Raw genomic sequence first — 8347 nt, 5'->3', positions numbered from 1 at the left:
TCAGGTTCCCTTAAAGCTTAAAGCTTAAAGGGATACTTCACTTTCGGGCCGGGGACACATTTTAAAAAAATATTAAAAAAGTTATGGAAAATTCATGGCCCCCTCACACATTAGTAGGACACTCTAATGCGTGAGGGGGCCATGAATTTTCCATAACTTTTTTCATTTATTTTTAATATTTTTTTTAAATGTGTCTCCGGCCCTAAAGTGAAGTATCCCTTTAAGTGCTTTCATATGAGTGTTTTATATGGTTTCAGACAGACAGACAGACAGACAGACAGACAGACAGACAGACAGACAGACAGACAGACAGACAGACAGACAGACAGACAGACAGACAGACAGACAGACAGACAGACAGACAGACAGACAGACAGACAGACAGACAGACAGACACACACACACACACACACACACACACACACACACACACACACACACACACACACACACACACACACACACACACACACACACACACACACGCACGCACACACACACACACACACACACACACACACACACAGCCCTGCATTGTTGTCTGATTTGAGTAATTGGACAGAGACATAGCCCATTATGTGTTTAACTAGATTAAAGCTACAATGTTGGACTTATTTTAATAAATAAAACATTATTTTAATCAATCTGTATGGTAGAGTATGTTAAAACAATATATCTAGTACATCTGCAGTGGTTGGAGGTGGTGTCCCTACTCTTCCATTGAGACATTGAGACCCTGGTGTTGTGTTAGGTTTGATTTATTTGGAATTTCAAAAGCACAACAACTCAAAAGAGTATCATGACATGAAAATCCCAGAGGAAAGCACTGAAAAGCATAATTTTCCCTTTAAACACTTATTTCTAGTGATCCTCAATGGAAACAATGAATACATGGAAATAAACAAATCTATCTAAGGAAACAAACACACACATTACACAATAAACCTACTAGTAGTAGTCCCTCTTGCAACCACACATCCATGGTTCAAAATCCCTCCCTTAATATTAAAAGTCAACCATCAACATTCACCTGGAGGCCTCCTTAATAAAGTCATTTGAAGCAGCGGACACCGGACACTGAATGCGGTGCTATGTAGTTCAGACATTGCTGTAGTTACCTCTTACCGCCAGAAGAGGGAGACAACAGACATAAAATGTAAAGATTGTAGCTTCAAAACCCTGGCAAAACTTTCTAGGTTAGCCAGGATTTTATCAATACTGAGGTCATTAGGCCCAGTCCCAGTACCCAACCCCTGAGACATACAGTAATAGAAACTGAAAAGGGTAAGACTACATACAGTACATATAATTGATATTTACCCTAGCAATTTAAACACAAACAATAGATAGATTATATTAGAGCAATTCGACTCGCAAAAGTTACAAACTGAATTTGTAATAACTAGCCTAATTTAATGTGCCATATTTTCAACTTTGTGTTCTGTGTTGTGTGACACAAGGAGTGACATTTTGTGATAATTGATAGGTCAAATAAATCAAATAAAAACTGGTTTTAGAATATATAACAGAGAAAAAGACGTAACACCATCTTGCCAAAACCGTATATATACGGTTTTGCGCATACTAACGTTGAGTGCCAAAACCGTATATATACGGTTTTTGAATTTTTTTTTTCCTTCACAGCAACAGGAAATATCACTCCTACAAGATTTAGACTCCAATCCACCTCCTGGTTAACTTATGACTTCAAAAACCTGTATCTCGGCTCCTGTGCACTTTTTTTTTTTACAATGTTAATTTAACTATTTTGAACTGGCTGCAACTATGGAATGGATTTCCGAATGTTTTAAATTTTTTCCCCCCGATTGTACGAGACCTGTATGTGTGTAATGAGGGGATCACCGTGAGGACGGTGATCACTGAAAATATTTTGTGACTACTTGAAAAAGGTTCAAAATGTTTAAAAAGTCCTGGCACTCAAAGTATAATATTTTAATAAACCTCTGGCACCCAATGTGTTAAAATGCAAAAAATCTATCTGTTTATTGTGAAACACTAATATACAAACCTTAATTTTTGCATTTGAAGACGATGTGCTGGAGTTTTTTTCTCCTAAGAATATATAGTACAACAGGACAGACGTTTGTATGTGTGAGTGGGTATTTATGGGCAGGTAGTCCTAGCATGTGGTGGATGGTCCCAGGCAGGGCTGTAGGATTCACCCCCCTCTGGGAAGCTCTGGTAGGGAAGAGGAGACGAGCCCCTCTGAGCTCGAGGCAGAGACATCACATTCACAAACAGTCCTATAGAACACAGTGAAGGATTTTACACTGCTGACCAATGCACCACATTCAATGTTATGTTAAAAGCACTTGTGAGTGAGTGAGTGAGTGAGTGAGTGAGTGTGTGAGCGAGTGAGAGACTAAATTCATAATTCTACCTCAGTTGTAAGCTATTACTTAACCACTTAAAACCTATATGCTCATTTAACTGGGGTCCCCCAGGGCTCCATAGGCCCCCTCGTGTTTTTGCTCTACACTGAACATCTTTGCCAAAAATAGCTGATCTACAAAGCTCATGGCGTGTCACATTGCGACGCGTTGTGAGATTGTAGATCTGCCATTTAATGATTGAATAGGGAGGCTAGGATTCATGTGTTAAGCCAGAAAAAAACAGGCTTTTGATTGAGACACAAACTTACCTATTTAAACAGATATGTGGGATAAATGTCAGTGTGGAAACCTTCACTGGAATTCACTTTTTCCCCCTTTATCAACAATATATTTCTATACCAACAATGTGCGTATTTCGTCGCACAATGGTGTCTTTTGAAAATTGTGAAAATTGTGAAAATAACAGATCTACAAGCGCTGTAGATCAGCTTATTTTTTACATTTATAATATACAGTGGTGGAAAAAGTACTCCAATTCTTTACTTAAGTAAAAGTACCAATACTGCGATATAGAAATACTCTGTTACAAGTAAAAGTCCTGCAAGAAGGAAAAAAAGTTTTGCAAGGACTGTGATATCTCCTCACCCAAGCTGGGTCTCCTGATGGAGCCCACTCTCTGGCTGGAGTCGGAGGAGGCGGAGGTGCTGTCCGTGGAGCTAGTCTTTGTAGAACGAATAGAATGGACCAGAGGAACCGGAGCGTTGGGTCTGTGCCTGCTCGTGGCTCCCAACGACACTGTGTGGCTCCACTCTGTGTGACAAGACAAGGTAAGATCAGATGTAGTGATGGGTCGTTCATGATCGATTCGTTCAAAAGAACTAGTTCATTGCCGTGAACGTGAACGAGCTTGTTCACTTCCTGAAACTGTTATGTTCACCCTGTATCGTTCATGCCGCCCATCCCCTCCACCCGTACACAGGACGGGAGGGTGGGCTGTACGCCCGACGTAATGATAACACTCCTGCGACAGTGTTCTTCACTAGAAAATAGCGCTACTGAATGTGAAAGTGAACGAATCATTTGAAGGGAATCATTGCCGTGAACGTGAACGTGAACGAAATCGTTCGTTCACTGAAATTAAAGTTTTTTAATGTGTCAAAACCTGAATGATGCCCACAGGGGAGATTCAGCACCAACCGTATATCTATACAGTGTGATGATGATGTTACAGTGTTATACAGTGTGTATATGCACACAGAGGCCAGTAAAGGGAGACGTACACTTAACCCATTAAGACCTGAAGCAGATTCAGAAAATGTCCTCTAAATCCTAACAGTTTTCTGAAAAACCTATGTTTCTATGTCAGTGGTTCTCAATCTTTTTCATGTCAAGGACCCCCAACATTATATGTATTTGGCCGCAGACACCCATCTCAAAATATGCTGTTCCAGGGACCCCCCAGAAGCAAAGATTTGAGTTAAAAATGTTCGCTTTAAAAATATATATATTCAAAGATTTGCACAAATGTTCACGATTTTTCTAAAATAGCAGATCTACAAGCTCAGAGCTTGTATATCTGCTATTTTTAAATAGCCAAAGTATAAAATAATGGTTTAAGTGGTTACACAGATGCGTTCCGGGTTCCCGTCCTCTTATTCAGTCATTCTCGAACCTTTACATTTCATGGACCCCGAGTTAGTAATGTATTAGGCCCACAGAACCCCATAACCCAGAGAGGGTACAGATGAAAAGACAAACGTAAAAGGTCCATTTGGGCATCGTCCATTTACGTCGTCACACACGGGCCTACCAGAGTACTCATCCAGACGGAAGCGTCCGAAGCAGAGGTGGATCCTCCATTGTTTCCGGACGTTCTCCTTCATCAGACAGTGGAAGAGGAAGATGAACAGTCCTGGAATTACAACGTAAACCGATGAGATGAAACCAGGTTCGGGGAAGTGCCGGCAGTGCTGATCAACTGGTTTCTCGCCAGGAAGTGAAATGTGTTTGTCGATAAAAGTCAGGACTCAACATCAACCCATTCAATCAGGGAACGGATCTCTGTCATTTTAGATTTCTTTAGCTGTTCAAAAATAGCAGATATACAAGCTCATAGCGCGGCACTGAGTGCCGTGCTCTGAGCTTGTAGATCTGCTATTTTAGAAAAATCGTGAAAATGTGTGCAAAAAACTTAAAATACATAATTAGAAAGCGAACATTTGTAACTGAAATCTTTGCATCTGGGGGTCCCTGGAACAAAATATTTTTAAAATGTTTGCTTAAAAAAATATACATTCAAAGATTTGCAAAACGATTGTTCAAAAATAGCAGATCTACAACATCATAGTGCGCGGCACTCGGTGCCGCGCACTATGAGGTTGTAGATCTGCTATTTTTGAATAGCCAAATAAATCAAAAAAATTACACACAGATGCGTTCCCGGTCTTAGTGGGTAAACTACGTAAACCCTACTGTATATATACCCTATGTCAGCCCAAGACAGATTGTGTAGGTGTGTTAGACCTTGTAGGGAGTTGAGTGCAGAGAAGAGGTAGAGCAGAGCCACTCTGGCCGGTCCCCAGGTGAAGAAACCCATGGTCCAGGTCAGGCCCAGCAGTAAGGTGAGACTGGCCACGCCCTTCAGGTCCTGCATCAGTCCCCCAGGGATCCCGGCCGGACGGTTGACCCGCATGTGGCGGATCTGAACCAAAACCACCACGAACACCTGAAAAGCGGATTCACAAGAGGGTTAGAACATAGACCAGTGATCATCAGTGGTGGAAGAAGTACCCCGGTTTCTTTACCACAGTGCATAAATACACATATGTTACTAGGTAAGTAAAAGGCCTGTATTCAACATTTTACTTGAGTAAACTTACAAACGTATTGGCCTCACAATATGCTTTAAAGGATCTACACCATGAATTTAAAAAAAATATTTGATATTTAATATCATATGGTGTATGTCCCTCAAACCTTTTTCAAAAGGTTTGAGCCTAAATCATCACTCAGATATACTCATCCCAAGTCAATTGTCTCTGGCTTATACAGCACTTTCAGCTGCAATACCAAAACGTCCTCTTGGGCAGGGGGGGGGGGCTACTGAGCAATTCTGTCTGTTTTATTATTAAAAATTATTTAAAAATTATTTAAAAAAAATATTCTGCATAAAAAGAAGCATCTAAGAAAAATACAAAATCGAAAAAAAAAACACTTTGAACATTTTTGAACAATTCCACCAAGTGTTTGAGGTGCCTGTTTCACCCACTTCCGGGGGGCGGAGCCAAAATCCGAGCCCGAAGTATTTGTTCGTAGACCCCCACTTAGGGGGGGTAGAAAAAGTTTCGGAGCGATTCGGGCACTTTTCATTTAACATTGGGTTTGCCATCAAAAATGTTTGTGACATCATGAACATTTCCATTCTGAGATCGCCTGTTCAGACACGCCCATTCTGGAAATCCATGAAATGAGAAGGAATGACTGAATTTTAAAAAAAAACATTTTTTTGGGGTACAAGAGACACTGGGGACCCTAAAAAATACAAAAAAACAAGAAAAAAATTGATTTTCATGGTGTAGACCCTTTAAGTACCAAGTAAAAGTACTGATTATGAAGAATGTCCCATTTGTCCCAAGCACAATATTTGTCTTTGAGATATGGTGCAGTAGAAGTATTGAAAATTTGACATATTCTAAGCAAAATTGTACTTAAGTGGTTCCTTTCCACCACTACCAGTGGTTCTCGAACGAGAACGACTTACGGGCCTGTAAGGGACAATTCTGGTTCCTTACGCATCTAAAGGTACAGCTGGATAGATGAGAAAATTCTGTATGATTACCGCTATATTGAAGAGGAAGATCACCACAGCGTAGGCCACCACTGACACATAGAACGTCACGTCATCCTGGAGCCAGCAGCTTGATGGAGAGACCAGGGGACAGGATGAAGTTACATATAGGGAGGAAAGGACAGAGGAAGAGGAAGGACATACAGAGGAAGAGGAGAGACCAGGGGATGGACAGGACAGAGTGAGACATACAGAGGAAGAGGAGAGACCAGGGGATGGACAGGACAGAGTGAGACATACGGAGGAAGAGAGAACAGCAAGGTTAAACAGACACTACAAAAGGTTTGACGTACGTATCTCTCTTCTGTCTAACCCGTTGGTTCTCAGAGTGGGGTCCGGGGACCCCAGGGGTCTAGTGTCACAATAATTTTAACCACTTTAACCATATTTTATACTCATATATTCAACAATAGCAGATATATCATAGTGCAGCACCGAGTGCCGCACTATGAGCTTGTAGATCTGCTATTTTTGAAAAATCATGAAAACTTTGAATCTATATTATTTTAAAGCAAATATTTTTAACTCAAATCTTTGCATCTGGGGGTCCCTGCAAGGAACAACACATTTTGAGATGGGGGTCTGCGGCCAAATTCATATCATTTTGGGGGTCCTTGACACCTGTTTAATACTAGTAATAATCTAAAACATTACTATTATAAGAAAGTTTTTAAATCTATCATCTTACGATGTCCTTATCAGTGGGTGGTCTTACATTGTGAAATGTAAGGTTTCATTATTATACACACAGAGGACTGAACGTACAACTGGTCTGAGTTGTGGAGAGGAGTGTCTGAGTAGAGCTGACTGCCGTATGCCTCTCTGTTCACTATGAGCACCAACACACACACCAGCAGAGGAATACCTGAGGAGAGAGACACACACTTTAACAATGACTAATAATACTGTCCGGGACAGTAGTGTCACAAATACAAACATGGCAAAAATGTCTGATGGAATTTAAAAATCCTATTTGAAATCAAAGTGGTAGCAATTATCTTCATATAATTGGTCCTCACTAGAGCTCATTATCCACCTGTTTCCGCGGGAATTTACTGGAGCAAAAATCCTGTGTGGGAAACATCCTGCGGGGGGACCGGAAGTAGGAAATAGCGGCTCAGTGTGTTTACATTTGCCAGCAGAACGTAGCTGTACTGCGAACGGGCCTTTTGCATGTAGTTGAAGCGCAAGGGGGCGGGGGGCGGGGGGGGGGAGAGAGTCAGCGCACTGAAGTCAAGGCACAGACTACTGTGTTGTTGACGGACAACGGATGCACGCTTATGAGAAACAACACAAATAAAACCTGGCAAAACAGTTGCGTGCATTAGCGCAAGATGAGGATAAATGAAACATTCAGTCTAAATGTCCAGCAACTACTACCAATACTTTTGTATTTGAAACCTTACATTTCTCTAAATATTATAAACTCTTAGGACAGCCTAATACAAATATAATTTATGAAAAGGCTACTATAGGCTACAGTGAAGTCGGACTGAATGACTGAAACGTTTTTTCTTTTTTAACTCTCTTGGTGATTATCTGGCACAGTAGTTGTGGATTAGCAAACTGGACATTAATGTTTCCTTTTCGCGTGCGAATTACTGGACATTTAGACTGAATGTTTCCTTTACCCTCATCTTGCACTAATGCACGCAACTGTTTTGCCATGTTTTATTTGTGTTGTTTCTCATAATAAGCGTGCATCCGTTGTCTGTCAACAACACAGTAGTCTGTAGTGTGCCTTGACTTCAGTGCGCTGACTCTCTCCCCATGCACCGCCCCCCCGCCCCCTTGCGCTTCAACTACATGCAAAAGGCCCGTTCGCCAGCTGCGAGCGAGCTACGTTCTGCTGGCAAATGTAAACACACTGAGCCGCTATTTCCTACTTCCGGTCCCCCCGCAGGATGTTTCCCACACAGGATTTTTGCTCCAGTAAATTCCCGCGGAAACAGGTGGATAAGATGACACAATTCCAGTCTACTCTCTCCGTGTGTCATTGGTGAGCTGAGAATTGTAATTGTCCCTCTCCTCCTCGTCTGCGAGTGGCTCACCCCATCCCAGAAGGCAGAACTTGAGGATGTAGGAGGGCACGTAGACGTTGAAGACTTTGACCAGGGCAAAGTACATGTTGACCGCCTCCAAACCC

Source organism: Gymnoscopelus braueri (genome assembly GCF_963280865.1).
Source record: "Gymnoscopelus braueri genome assembly, chromosome: 8".
NCBI lineage: Eukaryota > Metazoa > Chordata > Actinopteri > Myctophiformes > Myctophidae > Gymnoscopelus > Gymnoscopelus braueri.
Note: the sequence above shows the minus strand (reverse complement) of the source record.